We start from the raw sequence: 19,092 nt of genomic DNA, 5'->3' as shown, positions 1-19,092 counted from the left end.
TTCATTATAGGGAACCATAAAGCGGCGCAGTGTAAAAAAAAAAAAAAAAAATAAGTAAAAAAAAAAATGGGGATTTAATATAATCGAAAAGAAATTACAATCGCTGAAAAAAAAACCCCACACTTTGTTCATTTTATTTCTGACAGTATATTTTTATAGAGGAATTTTGTTTAGATATTCATTTATATACCTGGAAAATGTTTATCAGTATGACGGAATATTTAAATGAATTATGATATATGGTGCGACAGTTAGATGCAAATATCCAGCGAAATGATGACGCTATTCGGGGAAAAAAGACGTCGGACCGCACGAGAGATCGAAGAAATTTTGGGAATCAGCAAACCGTCTGTTCACCGCATTCTATCGGATAATTTTGGTCCCGGGTGCTTGCACAAAAAGCAATGCGAATGGCTCTTTGATGTGGATGGAATACACAACGAGACAGATGGGGGACTTGAGAGTACACTTCTAGATCTAGGACGTTTCGGTGTTGGGCAGTAGTTGTCGTCAGCTCCTTCCGATTTCCAATTTGTAGATTTTCTGTCCGAAGCGTAGTATTTGTGTCTACATGCATTACACAATGTGTCATGTTCATGTTTGACAGAGACAAAAAAGTGTTTTTGTAGAAAGCGAATTTCAGGTTTAGTTATTTTCCTTCTTTCTCGTGGCTTTGTTCTTTTGTTGCATAAAACACATGGAAAATACTTAGGTCCTGTTCCAGGCATTCTAAAATAAACGAATATTCAACTTTATCAATATTTTATGGTTTACGCGGTTTATAATATCGTTCAGCAGCTGTCTTTACATTGCACGCATTTCTACACATCTTCATAATAAAATGTTAAAATGTTTTAATGATTACTTATAATTAAGCTCAGCGTTTAACATTATATCAGATATACATACTGAAATGTACAGCTTAATTTACTATACTGTGTACTAATTAGGGGCGGGTACAAAAGAGTTGTCACGCGTAAAGGGGGGGGGGTGAAGATTTTTTACCGATGGGGTGGGAATCCCCAAACAAATCTACCACTGCTTTTGAATTCATAAATCAAAACTAATTAACCAATTTCATACACAGAAAAAAATATTATATTTTTTGCAATATGTATACAGATTTATTTTGCATGGTAATCAAAAATGATATCTTATTTCTTAAATAACTTCAATATTCATGTGAAATACATTTCTGGTTACTCGTATATGTTGGGGGGGGGGGGGGGGGGATACAGATAACAGGGGATTTGGACACGGGACCTTTCGCTTGCAGAGCAAGTGCGTTAACCACTGCGCCACTGTGACTTACTACTTGACAATTATAAGTTATATATAATTCTTTGTTAAAAGCTACAATTTATAAATAAAATGTCTGTAATATTCAACAAGATATTTTTGTATCATAAACATTAGATTGTAGGTAAGTCTTTTGACATTATCTACGAACATGCAACATTAATTTCATATTTATATTTATCTGCACGGCATACTAGTTATAAATAGGTTCGTCTTGTCCGCGAAATCCTATAGGCCTATGCAGCCTATCTTTAGGTACACTAACTCGTTTTAAATGTTATATTTGGGGGATGGTTATTAAACATGGAAAAAATACGATACTGTACTTTACTCAAGATATCAAAGTATAATTCGATTATCATAAAACTAGCCCATGTACTGAGCACGTCATGTTGACGCCCAGTCCCGGCCATTTGTTTACATGATGTATGCATCGGCGATCGGCGGATCTGGTATTTTTTTTTAAAGAGAGTGAATGTTTAAAGGCTTTAGAATTTTATTTCACACCCTTTCCGCAGCATTTCTTCTAAAGTGTGGTAAAAAAAAAAAGGGGGGGCTAGTGATTAATGACCAACACTCCAAATTGCTATTCCCTAACCTGAGACGAAATTTATAGGTACCGCAGTATACCGTGTAGGCCTATCTAGAGCAAAAAGGGACTGAAATGTTGATCATATGTTTATATAAAGCCAAGTCGTTAAATAATAATTCTAGGAAACAAACTGTAATCACTTACCTATTAACTCTGGAATTCTGGAGGAATTGTTGTTTTAAAATATTCGTGCCGCTGAATCCGGTCCGTTTACGGCTTTGATTTTATAAATTATAACACCAACTATTTAATTTATTTCGATATGAGCAAGATTACAACCTCGAAAAGTTTTATACAGAAAAATATTGTGTATTCAGACAACTCATTGTCCAAATATCGTCATAGTTTACGTTATAGCTCGTAGTAAAATAAGCTCAATACAAATGCTACGTTAATCGAATTATCTCCCTATGATTGTATTGCGCTTTCATGTTTACATTTATGTGACAGTTAAACATCAATGTATCGGCGAAATAAAAAGAACACAAGAAGATAATTGGTGTCTATTGATTATTTTATTAGCATATTCAACATTTGAGATAAATAGGACCTAAAAGCAAAGGCATACACTGTCCAAATATCAATGTTGAACTGATTATTGTCATCAGATAATTCGACGATGATCATCCGAAATCTATATTTCATTCCTCGATCATACATGTACATAAAACTTTTCAAAATAATTGGGATATATGCTTTGAGATCCTATGTGAAAATTTATCATTTCATAATGTTTTATAAGGACACGTCTATTTTTGAAATGAGAAACTATCCTCATTCGATGCATAAATTATGTTTGTGAAAGACCTAAAACAAGAAATTTACGTATGGCCACTTTCATCGAACAAATTAAATCCAACATTTATTTGTGCAGTTTTCATTTCTTTACCCATGTCAGAATTTTTAATTTGTTCGTTGAATGTGGCCAAACTGAAATTTTGAATCAAAGTTCCAAAATTTGTCATTTTTAGAGAAAAATGTGCAAAGTCACGTGTTATGACATCTACGGCACAGTTATGACGTCACAGAATTAACATTTTGATATGAATATATTTACTACGATGTATATTGACAATATTTAGTGCAATATTTGTTTGTTAAGTTTCAGATAATTTTTCATAAAAATACAGGCCGATTTTGACCGTTCGTGGCTCTAGCTCTTTGGAATATCACATTTCCAGAAGTGTCAATATCAGTATTAAACGGTATTTCACAGATACTGGTAATATGTTAACTTACATTGTTTATGTAAACATGTTCACATTGCGGTTATTCAGTTTGTATATTCGTTCCTTTCTGTAACACATTCTACTATCAATACCGCCGCGGTGGTCTAGAGGTAGAGCGTTCGCCCCGAATGCGGAAGGTCGGGATTCAAATTCCGGCTGCGACAGACCTAATTTGTCAAAACAGGTAGTAACAGTTCAAGTTTCTTTATTCACTCAAACTAACAACACGTGGTACATGAGGTCAAGTACATGTGATACATTCCAATGGGAAAAGAGAGACATAAACATATCCTGTTCACATAAGGAAAGAAAAGAAGGAAGCGAGAAAAAAACAAAACAAAAATAGATTATATGTATGGGTTATGGAGGACAGACTAAATCGTTTTGGTTTTTTTTGTTATAAACAAACATAGGTTTCTCAATTTGTTAACACTTGAAGTTGACATTATTTCAGAAAATTTAACCACATTTGGATTTGTACAATACCTTGAATGTAAAAATTGTTTTCTTATGGCACACAATGATTTGCATTCTAAAATAAAATGAAACTCGTCTGCAATTTGACCTGACTTACAAAGTGTAGAAAATCTTTGATCCAAAGGAATATTTGCCCACCTGCCTGTCTCTACTGGGAGCCGATGATTCGAGGTTCTGAATTTGATAAATATTTTTCTAAGTTTAATTGGTAAATTTTCAAGGTATTTTTCACGACCAAAGTGGGACTTTAAAATTATATAGATTTGGCTTTTTGATTAATTATTAATATCACGTTCCCATTTTTGAATGAATTGATCACTTAAACGTTGTTTAACAATAGCAAGGACCATATTTTTGTCTAAAGAATCTTGCCCGTCCCGTGTGTTTGGAACACCACATGAAGACAGGATTTTGTGAATACAATTTATCCAGGAATTGCTAATACCGTTTTTAGAATGTGCAGACGTAAAAATTTATACAATACACAGAGAATTTTGTTTTCTGTACAAGTCAGTAGATTAGTCCAAAAAGAAATCATTCTTTTAAAAAACATTTATATATAATGGAAAACGCCCAGTTTCGCCATACACCATATAGGAGGGTGTACTATTCTTTAAATAAAAATTATGTTTCAAAAATTTTAAATGTATACGTTTAATAATATCAAGATTTTCATAACTCCAAATTTCACAACCATATATCAAAACTGGAACAACGATATTATCAAAAAGATCAAACTGAGATTCTATAGGTAAATTGAATTGACTTATCTTATTCAGAACACCGTGCATCGCTTTTGTGCTTCTTCACATAAATGTTTATTTGATTTACAGAAAGAGCCTGACCGAGTAAATATAATTCCTAGATACTTTAAAAAATTCTTTTACAGTTTCTATGGCATTACTATTGTAATAGAATGTCTTAGTCGGCATTCGACCTTTTGAAAAAATTATTAAAATCTTACGTTTTGTTAACATTTACATTCAGTTTCCTTCGTGAACAATACAAATAAAAACCATTTAAAGCATTTTGTAAATCTACATCTCTTTCAGCCATAATAACAGTATCGTCAGCATATAGCAAAATAAGAACTTTCAGATATACATATAATTCATCTTCAAGTATACTTGTTACACTTTGCGAACCGACAACGTTTTTATCCAGCAAAAACTGTTCCAGATCATTGGTATATAAGGAAAAGAGAAAAGGTGACAAATTGTCCCCTTGGCGGACCCCAATGTTACAGTTAAAGCAATCTGTAGTTGTACCATTTAGATTCTATCGCCAAACGCTCGGTATCAGATGTGAATGTCACGGGTCCTCGAAGATGACCTTAAGAACGGGTGACATCTCCATATGAGTGAAAAATTCTCGAGAGGGACCTTAAACAAGATACAGTCAATCAATCCAATATGAACCTTGACGTAAACAAACCATAGTTGCAGCAAATAGCTTATTTGGAAATTTTATATATTGAGAGGCTGTGCGCTTCCTACTGAAAAACTCTACAATCTAATGTTTCTTTAAATACACATTAGAATAAAATAAAATTGCTTAGATACCATGCATTTGTACTATAACAAGAAACATACTGAACAAGATGTGTTTGTGAAACACAAATGCCCCCGATAATGGTTAATTCCAAATATGGCCAAGGCCACAAGGACAAAATATCTTGGTACCAGTAGAAAGATCTTGTCAGAAGAAATGCTCATGTGCAATATGAAAGCTGTAATATTTACCATCTAGAAGAACCCATCTTCGCTAGCCAAGGGTTTACGATCCGCTACGCTTCTCTACAAACCCTTGGCAGATTTAGTGCGATTTACGTAGCTTTGAGTGGCACCCTCTAGCGGATGGAGACAACAACCCTGTTTGGATTACATCATGCTTATCCAATGAAAATGCGTGTTTCAGCTATATTGGTTAAAAATTGTTTAGAAATGGCTGCGCTCGTTGTTAAGAAATGGCTGCGCTCAGAGAGTAAAGCAATGTGGTATGCAAATCATTCAAAATATCAATAATAAAAATGTAACTATCTCTTAATTGCATACTTGAAAAAGAAATCAGTGAGAATATTATTTATAGAAAATAAACATGTGTAAACCCATGAAATATATGTAGTTGAGTCTACGCCTAAAAATAACCCCACGTTTGTAAGGTGAATTCCAAATTGAGGAAAATAGCTCTGACGCAACTGTCTAAATCTGGGATGGAGAACATAAAACAACGAATTACAAGAGATGTTTGATATTAAATTTATGGTACGGTACTGTAGTAAATAAAATGCACTTCTTTACGCAGATACGAGTCTGAACTGCGCACGTGGCATCATTAGTTTGGATATGTATTTAATACACGGCCGAGTGACAGTTGTAGGTATTTAAATTCCTTTGTTTTGCACGTGATCTAACGTAACAGGTTCTCTGATTGAGCAGTGGACTTTCCCTGCGTCCAATCATATGCTTAAAGTTCAGGCAACGAAAATCGCACTAAATCTGCCAAGGGTTTGTAGAGAAGCGGAGCGGATCGTAAACCCTTGGCTAGCGAAGATGAGAAGAACCAGACTCAATGTTTTTAAAAGTAGGTAAAATGCCAATGTCAAAAAATTTAGTATCTTGTCACAAGGAATACTCATGTGAAATATCAAAGCTCTAGCACTTACTGTTCAAAAGTTATTAGCAAGGTTAGAATTTTTAAAAAGTAGGTCAAACTCCAAGGTCAAAGGGTAAAAAATATTGGTACCCACAGAGAGGTCTTGTCACAAGGAATACTCGTGTGAAATATGAAAGCTCTAGCACTTACTGTTCAAAAATTATTAGCAAGGTTGTTTCAGGCAGAATTACATTATGACAGACAGGACAAAAACGATATGTCCCCATCTCCGATCTCGGGGGCATAAAAATCAGTAATACCATTGATTTATAAGTCATTCCATGCATTTCGTGACAAGGTATGATAATACAATTCTAGATCTACATATATATGTACATGTACATGTAAAGAAAAGAAAAACCATAATCGGACTGTGACATAGATCATAGTGCGTTCTTCCATAAAAGTGTAATACATCAAGAATTGTCTACCCACACAATCAAAAAAGTCATTGAATTTAAACCCTTTGACTTAGAATACTTGACGTTGAAACCGAAAGAGATATGATATTTAACTCGAAGGATGAAGATGATTAGTAATTATGATATCGTCAAAGGACAAATTCACTTAACGATTCCATCCATTCTCATAACAAAATATTTTGTAAATTTAGAGACCACCATCAACTATTTCTTTTTGTAACGAATAAAGATCATTTCTGTCAAATGTTGAAGCCTCGTCCTTGGGCTGACCTCTAAGGGGCACGCTTTCGATTTCGTCGTACTCCAAGGTGTTGTTTCCGGTCATGTGACGCTGTTTGGACTGGGGTACGTTAGTTTCGTCGGGGTTTTCAATATCGTCATATTTACGAGGCAATATTAGACGATTTTGAAAGGACAAGAAATAAGTTTGATTAACGCGATAGGCATTCCTGTAAATACAATTAGACTATCATAGAAATTACATGTCAACTGAAGAGGCATCATGCAATCACAAGATTGCTTATATTTAGTAATGGTATGGGGCAATATTACGGTAATTAATTCAGTTATATTATATACTGTTAAATATATTCAGCATGGGCATGTGTATTCTTAAAATTTTGTATGCTTCAGTGCTTTTTATTTAAGGTTTAAATTCAAAACTTTTTTTTTTTTTAAATTTGAAAGTATTTTGACCCTCCACATCACATAATTACGAATATGCTTTCCTATTTACAGGAAAGATAGTATGACGCAACGAGCCGGTGTTATAGAGCACAGGCACTTGTTTCTGTATATGACTTATGACCTCTGTATACTAATAATAACACAAGGTACCTAGCTTCAAATGACACCGAATGGCACCCCCTGAGAATGTCAGCTTTTTGAGCTTCCAGGGAATATGCGATGCAAATGTATTTTCTACCATTTTATTGTACAATCATTCAACTAAAAAACCATGTATGACATGACTGCATTCATTGCCTCTTATCGCCGAAAACTGCAACAAAACATGGGTTTACAGCTCGATTTTCCGTTTTATACCACGAAGTGCTATGTACTGATACCGCACAGAATGAAAATTGTATATTGAATTTCGTTGTGTTGAAAAATAAAGTCTCATTGTTTTATTATCACAATAAATTGATACGGTGTTTATTACCAAAAAATCTTGAAAATATTGCTTTGTTAACAAAATTAAAAAAATTAATTGAAGACGCTGTGCGCTATTTTTAGTTATTAAAAAAACCCAACAAAGCTGTTCGTACGTTTCGGGATTTTACATGTCGTCAGAAGATAGAAGCTAAGACTTCCCGAGTGGAGATTTAAAAATATTTTCGTGTCGGAATCATTTCTGATGAAGATAATAATGAAATTATGACTAACTGTAAAACTAATATGAAAAATATTTCTGCCAATTGAATGTTTCATGCAGATCTATGGAAAGTCAGTGAAAATATAGATCAAAGATTATTTGGAAGTATGCATGTGTTATTGACTTTGTGGTATGTATTGATGCGACAAGTACCTGTTGTTACATTGAAGTCTTATGAAACCCATCATAAGTACCAAGAACGCTGCAGGCACATACCAATGTTTTTCGGAGGGGACTGGCCCACCCTTTTGATTGACAAAGAACATTACCTAACTGTTATTTTCATGTATACAAATGAAGATATATTGCGAGACTGGCCCGGCCCCTCCACTATTTTTGATAGTACTACGTAGTAGTGAATGAGAAGATATTAATGCATGTAAGCTTGAAAGTTATAAATTGAAGCCCTGAAGCAAAGGATGACCCCCTCCCAGCGTGAGGGGAAAAAATTGAGACAGCAATGACGACATTATAAATCTCCCCCCCCCTCCCCCCCACTAATTAAGGTTCTGAAGATCTTTATCAGACTATTATATTTTTATTATTGCCTTTGAGGAAATTTAAACAAGCCATGTCCAACTTCTCCGGCGCCCTCTCTCCCCCCCCCCCCCCCATGCATCCCTAATTTTACGGATCTGTGCCGATAAGGAAAAATTCACAGGCATCTGAAGTATGGACACAACTCCCCTCCCCCCTTTCTGATTTTTTTGGGCGGCGATTATTTTTCCGAAATGTGTGGATTCCCCGTCTATTCCATCCTAATTTCGATTAATGTAATCGTGAACATGCTTTTTGTAAGCCTTATACTGTTTATAATAAGTATATTTTATTATACCTGTCGGCCAGTAGAAGGCCAATCTCTAAAGCTTGTGAAAAGCGTGAAACGACTACATCAATCGAAATTGGGATGAGACAGACAAGGAATCCACACATTTTGGAAAAATAGTTACCGCAAAATAAATCAGAAGGGGGGGGGGGTAGTTGTATCTAGGGCATATATATCAGGTGTCTGTGTAAAAAATATGGGGGGATACAGCCCCCTTTATTTTTTGTAGCATTTCCCCCCTAATGTTAGTAACTAAATAATATAAAATAAGATCAATTGTGGTCAATGGTCACCATTAAAACCATCCGTTTGCCTGTTATTTTTAATTCATCCCTGACTCTTCATCTTTCTATAAATAACTCTAAAGAATTCCAAACGTAATTTTAGAAGAGCGTACTAGCCAGTCAAAATCGCGCACTTATTCTGCGCGGTATGAGTACATAGCACTTCGTGGTATGAAACGGAAAATCGAGCTGTAGACCCATGTTTTGTTGCAGTTTTTGGCAATAAGAGGCAATGAATGCAGTCATGTCATACATGGTTTTTTAGTTGAATGCTTATACAATAGAACGTTAGTAAATACATTTGCATCGCATATTCCCTGGAAGCTCAAATGGCCGACATTCTCAGGGGGTGCCAATCGGTGTCATTTGAAGCTAGGTACCTTGTGTTATTATTAGTATACAGAGGTCATAAGTCATTTACAGAAACAAGTGCCTGTGTTATAGAGCCAGACTTCCCCCCATAGTGAGACTTCCCCCCGGAAATCTGGCTCTAGAGTGAGCCTTCCCCCCAGAAGTCTGGCTCTAGAGTGAGCCTTCCCCTCGGTAGTCTCGCTCTAGAGTGAGCCTCCCCCCAGCAGACTTGCTATAGAATAAACCTTACCCCCAGGGAGAAGACTCACTCTAGAGCCATAACACCCTCTTGAAGTCTCGCTCTAGAGGGACACCCCCGCTTTCATCCCCTCCTATGCAAACTACATCTGTATGAAATAAATTTTAGTTTATCGGGCAGGGAATTACTTACCTACCTACCTACCTACCTATACCTACCTACTTTTTAAAAAAAATGTTTTATTTTTGTATTTTCAACACATTTATACATACAAACATTCAAACTGTAATCTACACTCGCTCATTTGACACTTGCAATTACTCTGTGCACCTTCTGTATCAATAATAACAGTGAATTGTATATATGATATATACATGTATAATATATACATACACACACAAAAATATATATACATACATAAACATACATATATACACATTCAAAGATAAAGGTAATTATTTTATTTTTCATATAAATGTATTATGATTTTCAACAAACTACTTGTCCATTATATTATCATACAATGCCCATTTACCAAGCATTTTGGATTTGCTATGAAATACATTTTGACAATATTTTTCTAAATTTCTATAGTATTTAAACAAATTAATTGCATCTGACAATTTGGGTTTTGAGTCCTGTGATCTGGAGTAATAAATGTGCTTTTTGTGCTAACAAAAGAAGAAAATTTACCAAACAACTTCCATCAATATTGCCAAGTAACACTTCTTTTTGTGATTTTATAAACTTTGACAAATGCATTGTACCATTTCACAAAATCTCTCCAGAAGGCAGATACATACACACAGTCATAAAAAATATGAGTGACTGTTTCTCTTTCACTTTTGCAAAATGAACACAAGTCATTATCTACAAGTTTAAGTTTGCGAAGGAAAGAGTGTTTAGCTATATAACACATAAGAATACGGTATTGAAGATAAATTAATTTTGTTTCTTTTGTGCATAATTATGCATTCATATAATGAAATTCCCAACATTTTTCTGAAATAGTTTCACTGAGATAAGTTTCCCACTTCTCTCTTTTGAGTTGTGGGGCTATGAACTCCTTTTCCTTCAAAACTTGATATAAAAATTTAACATAAGAACTAGAGTTCATTTTCTGTACAATACACTGATTTGGACTCAACAATCCATGATGTACTTTGCATTGTTTTTAAAATCAACAATTTGTCTTTTAATTTCAATCCCAAGGTGTAATAACTTGCATTCCCAAAGAAGAAAAAGATAGACGCTCTATAAAAAATTGGGGACCAATATCATTATTATCCCCTCGCGCAACTAGTTGCGGAGGGGATATAACATCGCTACTGTGCGTGTGTCCGTGTGTGTGTGTCCATTACAGCTTGTGGGCAAGATTTAAAGAGAACCTTTGCACTAACGATTCTCAGCCTTCGCATACATATGTGGCATTGTAAAAAGACGAACCCTATTCATTTTCAAGTTAATCGGTGAAATATTTCTTAAAATATCGCGTCTTTACTACCTAAAAACCGTGAAATTTTATGTACGAGTTGACAATACTCACTTCCGGTTAATTCAAACTGGTACCCTGTCAAGTTACGATTCTGGTCGCTTCGGTTGCACAGGGAACCAGTTTAAAGAAAACGAGACAGCTTACGTCTGCTGCAGGTAAGTTTGTATTTGTGCATTGTCATATTAGGCCTAGTGCACGTTGGCGTGCGCAAAGACAGTCTGTAGGAATTAAAAGCACTATCTCTGACACTGAGTAATTAAAATAGTTTGAGGAACGTCGCGGTTTCATTACCAGATTACCCCACATGTTTACAATACAGAATTAATTCAGATTACCACACGTGTACGGTGTCTGTTTACAGAATTAATTCTTGAGGCGTACGTAATTCTTGAAAGCTATAAAGATATTTCACAAGCTTCGTCGACCTGTCAACACCGGTATATTGTCTTTTTACATAACGAAAAAATATTGCTCCCGTGGGAATTTTCTGAGTTCATGCATTCTACATACAACAACTGTGAGGTATATTCAGGTAAATAAATTACTGAAATTTAGTGCATACGTGATATGTTTCTGCTAGAAATAAGGGAAACTGCTCAATCACGTATGTATCCCCCCCCCCCGATAATATGCACCTTGATAGGTTTATTAAAAATTAAAAATGCCATATTAATTATCCCCCCCCACCACCACCTAATGATGTTAGAGGTATCTGAATTTTATTCAATAATAAATAGCTATATATATTTAACAAAAACCTATATATGAATATATAGAATGGGAAGAATAAGGGAAACTGCACAATTACATACCCCCCCCCCCCCCTCCAAATGATATGCACCTGGATAGGTTTATTAAAAACACCATGTTAATTATGCCCCCCCCCCCCCCCACCACCAAATGATGTTAGAGGTATCTGAATTTTAATCAATAATAAATAGTTATACAGTATAATCTGTCTAAACCGGCTGTGTGTGGTTCCAAAGAAATTGGCCGATTTACACAGTACGGAGTGCAGAATGTTGAAAAGTATGAGAGTTGCTTCCCTTGTATTCGCTGTCTATTATGCATACATGTGTAATGATTACTAACGTTTTATTATGTCACAAAAGAATTCAAAATGTGAAACTATAAATGTCAGTGTTTCATCGTCGTGTTCTTTTGAAAAAGTTTCAATTTTTGTTATCGGTACAAAAATCTGGGAATTATATATATATATATATATATATATATATATATATATATATATATATATATATAGGCCCCATTCCTCATTTATTCCTTGATAATGCATGCATATGTTCATGATATTTCCTGCCGCGAGGGGATGCTCCACTTAGCGGTGCCCTTGTTAAATGTTGATTACAAAATTGGTTCTAGTGCCATAGCAAATCCTTTAAAGAAAGTACTAAAAAGTATCATAAGTGACTCTCAGAAGGGTTTTATAAAGGGACGGTTTATTGGTGAAAACGCTCGTTTTTTTTTGTATGATTTGATTGACTATCTAAAAAAAACAAAATTAGCCAGGATTGTTATTATTATTAGATTTTGAAAAAGCATTTGATTCATTGGAATGGGATTTTATTGTAAAGGCACTCAGGTCCTTCAATTTTGGGGAATCTATTGTAAAATGGTTTCTTACTCTATACACCTCTAGTACCAGTTGTATAATTAACAATGGAAACTTGTATAAATTCTTCAGTCTTGAACGAGGCTGTAGACAAGGAGATCCATTGACACCATATATCTTTATTATTACAGTAGAATTGTTGGCAAAAGCACTTAAAGAAAATCGAAATACTAAGGGCGTAACTGTGGCTGCAAAAGAAAACAAATTAAGCCAATATGCGGACGACTCTTTATTAACGTTAGATGGCAGTGAAAAATCACTTAGAGAATCTATGAGAGTTATTGATATGTTTAGAATGATTTCTGGACTACGTTTAAATATTTCAAAATCACAAGCAATTTGGTTGGGGAGCAAATCAGGTTCGGCGGAAACTTTGTGTAATGATCTGAAAATGAAATGGGGAAATAGCAATTTTAAGCTCCTCGGAATAGTATTTACAAAAAATCTGGAAGACATGACTTTATGTAATTATCAATCTAAAATCAATGCCATTAAAAAATTGCTAGGTTTGTGGACTAAACGGGATTTAACTCCAATAGGTAAAATCACAATTATCAAAACTTTAGCACTCCCAAAGCTCATACACTTATTTTCAGCATTGCCTGGAAGAGTTGAATAAAATATTTTTTAAATTCATTTGGGGATACAAGGTAGAAAAGTTGAAAAGAAATACAATTGTGGGTAATTATGATAAAGGGGGACTAAATATGGTACATTTGGCATCTTTTATATGTTATATTAAGCTGAAATGGGTCAAAATTGCTGATAATGAGGGTATATGGCAACATATGTTGCATAGTATTTTTAAATCTTAGAAATGTGGATTTCATTTTTCACCTATCCAAAGAAAAACTTAATGAATTTGTAAATCATATTGACAATGTGTTTTGGAAAGATGTGTTTAAAGCTCTATCAAGAGTTAAAGAAAGCTCTCTTTCTGCTACAGATTATTTGAATTTAGATATAAGAAACTTTATTTAGTTGATATTAAAAAATGGAATTTTAATACAAATTGGGTTGACAGAGGCATTAAGACCTTGAATGACTTAGTTTTGCAGAATAAAACATTCAAATACTTTACTGATGTAAAAGATGTGGTTGTTACAAAGAACTTTTTGAGCTATTATTGTCTTATTTCAAAAGTACCCTACCTACCAACTTACCTACCTCTCTACCTGAAGTTGTACAAGTTTAAAAGCATAACCGATATTTGTACGCAGATGAGAAGAAACATAAATTCGAAATTTCCTCATTTTATTTTCCAAACTTCTAAAACTAACCAAGGCATATGTATTGTGTGGGTCAAAGTTCAAGGTCTATGGGTCAAACAAAATGGCTTATCAATTCCAATGTGTTTTATTCAACGTTTTCTTCTCTTGAGTTTGATGAACGACTTAAGCAAAATCATTTAATGCCCTGCTGAAAAAGGTCTTGATATCTAAACAATCTCTATAAAGTGATATTAGTTTACCAGGAATAAATGGAGGGGGAAGTCCTGCTATGGGGGGGGGGGGGGGGGGGGGGGGGGGGAGTCTGACTCTACAACTAGTGATAGAGTAGGTCTACCCACGAGGAAGTCTGGCTCTAGGGTGAGACTTCCCCGGGGTTCTCCTGCTCTAGAGTGAGCCTTCCCCCAGGGGAAGGCTCACTCTAGAGCCAGGCTTCCGGGGGGAAAGTCTCATTATGGGGGAAGGCTCACTCTACAACACCGGCACGGGGACCGATTCCACGTCACCAGGCCCGACGTCAGGAATGTATAATAAGATCTGGACCAACTGGACTGGTTATCAAACATTCCTACATACTATAAACATCCCACTACACCACCGTGCACATTTAATCAAGTATACTAATGACATTCAACAACGGAAAGGAACAAGAAGCCCATGGGCTACATAGTTCACCAGAGTCATATTAATTCCAATAAAGAATAAAATTTCTGAACTTTGATTCCAAATAGTAACATTACATGAACTCTACACTGAAAACTGATTTGTGCGTATCTAGGGTTTTTCTTTTAAAATAATGTTGATTAAATATTAATCAAACAACTTACCGACTTTGTATGACTGATACAAGATTGACAATGAGCAGAATAATCAGGATTACCACTCCTGCCACGGTGGTGCAAAACTGTATCCATTCATAGATAGAGTCTGAACTGATGTGGTTTTTTTCCATGTCCTTGAAATATATATTATAAAGTTATTCAAAATTTCATCGTTGAGTGAGCATAAACAGAAACACGATTTCATTACAATAATAATTTCAATCAATTTTTGTACAAGAAGACTATAATGTAATTTCCTTTTATTCAGAGCCCCTGGATGGGTATTTTATTAGAAATATTAATAACAAGAGTTACAAACATTTTTTTCTGTCATTGAAATAGTAAATCACAAATTTGCAACAGAAATTTCGGCACCAAAATGACAGCTGATATCGCTTTGAAAGTAAGGACAATATATACGTAAGCACAATACAGCCAAAAGTGAAGATAACGAACAGTGATAAATTTTATTCCTGTAAAGAATACAAAATTAAGAGTTGGGCAAACAGGAGGAATAAACCGGTCACACTCGCCATGCATATGAAAATGTGAATATAACGAGCAGTGATATGTTGAAATACAGGTGTATACAGTACACTTACCACAGGTTAACGGTAGGAGAACGAAGGAGGTGAACAAGACCAGTGGACGAATTCTTTGTGAAACTTGCATCCCAAAGGGCACCGGAAATCTACCTGTGCTTCCAATACTGAACAACATCTAGTGGAAGCAGGAATATCTAATCTTTTTATTTTTGTCAAAATCTAATGATTTAGAATTTAATTTGAACTAAACAGACAAGTATTGGTATTTACACTTGATTGATACATGTAAATATCTAATCAAGCAGTCTTAAATACATATGTACAGCTAGTGATTTTGTTTTCACTGGTAGTTTTGTTTATTGGTTTACATCCCTTTAAGAATTTCTAACTCTCACTGGGACCTCAGCAGCTGCACGTGGAGTGCCACATTTTACCGCTACTAGTAGACCTATGCATGGCGATCACGACAGTAGTAGTGGAAGTTCTTTAGCGTGCCAACACCTGCAGCGAGAGGTGAATCGGTTTATAAGGTGCCATTCGAAAGAAAACAAAGACCATGTAGTTTGTTCCTGCACCACCACAAATAAAATTAGAAAATGAGAACTTGGAAGAAGTAAATGAGTTTACATACCTTGGAAGCACAATTAGCAAAAACAACGCAACAGAAAAAGACATCACCAGCAGATTACAGAAGGCAAAAGCTTCCTTTCACCAACTTAATAAAATATGGAGGACTAGTAACATCAGCGAAAAGACAAAGATCAGACTATACCAGAGCAATGTCCTATCAGTCTTGCTGTATGGTGCAGAATGTTGGAGACTAACGCAAAAAGATAATAAAAGGCTGTCCGGATTCCACACAAAATGTCTAAGGAAAATATGCAAGATCTACTGGCCCAGGAAAATATCAAACAAAGATCTATATAAAAGAACAGGGCAGAAAGATCTAATCACAATGATTAAACAAAGACAGTTTAGATGGATTGGCCATGTCATCAGAAAAGGAAACGAATCCATCACAAAAACAGCACTTAAATGGACTCCAGCAGAAGGAAAGAGAAGCAGAGGAAGACCTAGAGAGACATGGAGAAGGACTATAGAAAGTGATATAAAGAAGATGGGAAAAACCTGGAAGGAAGTAGAAAAGATGGCTATGGATAGAAACAAATGGAAGGATCTGGTATCAGCCTTATGTGCCACCGGGCACGAAGAGGATAGGTAGGTAGGTATTCGAAAGAACCATGACTCTTTAAAATACTGAGTCATTGGGTTAAGCAAGATCGGGGCTTGAACCTAGAACGACCTTCCACACACGATTGATTGATTGTTTTGCTGTTTTTCCGCCACACTCAATAATTTTTCAGTTATCTGGTGGCGCCCAGTTTTTATTGGTGGAAGAGAGAAGCCAGATACAATGTACCTGGGAAGAGACCACCGACCTTCCGAAAGTAAACTGGGAAACTTTCTCACTTACCGGCGCGAGCGAAATTCGAACCCGCGCCGACCAGAGGTGAGAGGTAGTGTGATTTTGAGAGCGATGCTCTAACCACTCGGCCACGGAGGCGAAGCGAACGCCTTCATCGCCGCCAATGATGGTATACAAAGGTAAAAATATTTTTAAAATGAATGAATTAGAGCACCGTAAAGAAGAGAGAAATTAATATATATCATGGGGGATATCGAGTTATGTCTCGGTGTTACGCACGCACTATCAAACTCACCATATAGCGTTATTTTATTTCCTTAACTCCGTGTGAGCAGGTATCAGCTAATTTCAAAGTCGACGTTTTTCAAAACGGGAATTTTATCAATTAGCAAAAGGAAGCATTTGCAAACGAACACTAAAACGTCTAAATTCCAATTCCAAGCGATGTATATAAATTTCACTGCATGAAAATCCAACTAAGACGTGTTCCTGATAGTTCCTGATAGAAATTTTAAAAATTTCTCATGATCACCTTTTCAGTCGTTGGGATCCACTCAATCACGGACGGAAAGCACTTGTTATTGTTAGTGCTATCAATTTCACACCTATTAAGAATATTGGATGTTTCGATATTTGAAAGGGGAAAACTTGAAAAATATTTATTCCAAACCAATTACTTGTGTGTCCAACATTATACATTGAGAGAAGCGTTTTAATGATTAATGTTTGCAGTCTGAGTGCCATACTCCACGATACAAAATCCTACTTAACTAGAATTATCAAGGAAAATATTTCAGATATTTATTTTCTTTAGAATAGGTAGAATCCAACATCTTTTCTATCTCCTTTAATAATATCCTTATCTATAAGTTAAAAATCTTTCTGAGGCCAAATTCTTTACTACATTGATATAGTTTATCAAACAATCGGAAAGCATTGCTATTACAATTATTGACATTTTAAGGTCATTATCGTTCTTTGAATACCCGAGAAATACAATGATCACCGAGCACTCCGAAGGCTGAAAACGTTACATGAACATCATTGTAAAAAGTACCCAGAACAAGTCTGTAGACCTATACATATGATTAACATGGACACCATCTGAAAACGTTATAACAGTATCAAACATCATCTGATACTTTAGACATTTCAATTTCCTAGATGATTCCATCTCATTCCTGAGGGTTAGATTTCTAGAGAGAAAAATACCATCACACTGAAAATTCAACTCTAACTACTTCGTTTCGTAAACTACGGGAAGACCACTGGATCAATACACTAGACACTGTGTTTCCATATGGGTGCAACGACACCAGAGATACTGCGGGGGATCTGATGTTTCCACATGGAAATAACGGAAATGTGATGAGACATTTCCCCAATTCACAAAAAAAGGTAATAGTCACGGACATTGACTATACAAAAAAAATAAATAATAATAATAAAAGAATAAAAAAATATTAAAGAACAAACAAATATTCACAATGTCTCATTTGATTCACTTGTAAAACTTTTGATCGATTGATTGAATATTGTTTAACGTCGCTTTCGAGAATATTTAACTCATATGGAGACGTCACCTTTGCTGGTTAAGGACTTAAAATTTAGGCCTATGCTCGGCGCTTACTGCCTTTAAGCCGGGAGGGATCTTTCTCGTGCCACACCTGTTGTGACACGGGACCTCAGTTTTTGCGGTCTCATCTGAAGGACCGCCCCATTTAGTCGCCTCTTACGACAATCAAGGGTTACTGAGGACCTCTTCTAACCCAAATCCCCACTTGATGAAAAGGTGAAGATAACAAACACTGATCAATCTCTTTCCTCCTTTAAGGAATACAAAATTAAGAGTTTGGCAAACATAGACTCCTGGATATACCAGAGGTGGGATCAGGTGTCAAGGAGGGGTAAGAATCTCCTGTCAACCGGTCACATCCGCCGTGAGCCCTATTTCTTGGTCAGGTGAACAGAATAATCAGTAGTCTAAATCAGTGTGTAAAGAATTATTACGCTCAAACGACGTCGTCTAGCAATCTACGGCGAACCGTACGCGTATAAATTTGACGCATGTGATAACTTTTTTTTTATCATACTTTCATGGTTAGGCCATTCTTGGCACCCTGATGTTGACTACGTTTACCCGAACAAGACATATGGCTCACGACGGGTGTGACCGTTCGACAGGGATGCTTACAACTGATCCCAACTGGTATATCCAGGGGTCCGTATTTGCCCAA

The 19,092-nt window shown here is 35.6% G+C and overlaps 1 long non-coding RNA gene across 1 annotated transcript; it reads right to left on the bottom strand.

The window, feature by feature from the left end:
- Positions 1–3,308: 3,308 nt before the first annotated feature.
- On the bottom strand, positions 3,309–17,295 carry LOC125662063 (uncharacterized). The gene is made up of 3 exons (XR_007365242.2): positions 17,151–17,295; positions 14,891–15,018; positions 3,309–7,123 (listed from the first exon to the last, which is right to left on the bottom strand). It is a non-coding gene; the product is annotated as an uncharacterized LOC125662063 (long non-coding RNA).
- Between the last annotated feature and the right edge of the window lie 1,797 nt (positions 17,296–19,092).

The sequence above is a fragment of the Ostrea edulis genome, chromosome 1, assembly GCF_947568905.1.
Source record: "Ostrea edulis chromosome 1, xbOstEdul1.1, whole genome shotgun sequence".
In the NCBI taxonomy this organism is placed as follows: Eukaryota; Metazoa; Mollusca; class Bivalvia; order Ostreida; family Ostreidae; genus Ostrea; species Ostrea edulis.
This window is presented reverse-complemented; position numbering and strand designations above follow the sequence as displayed.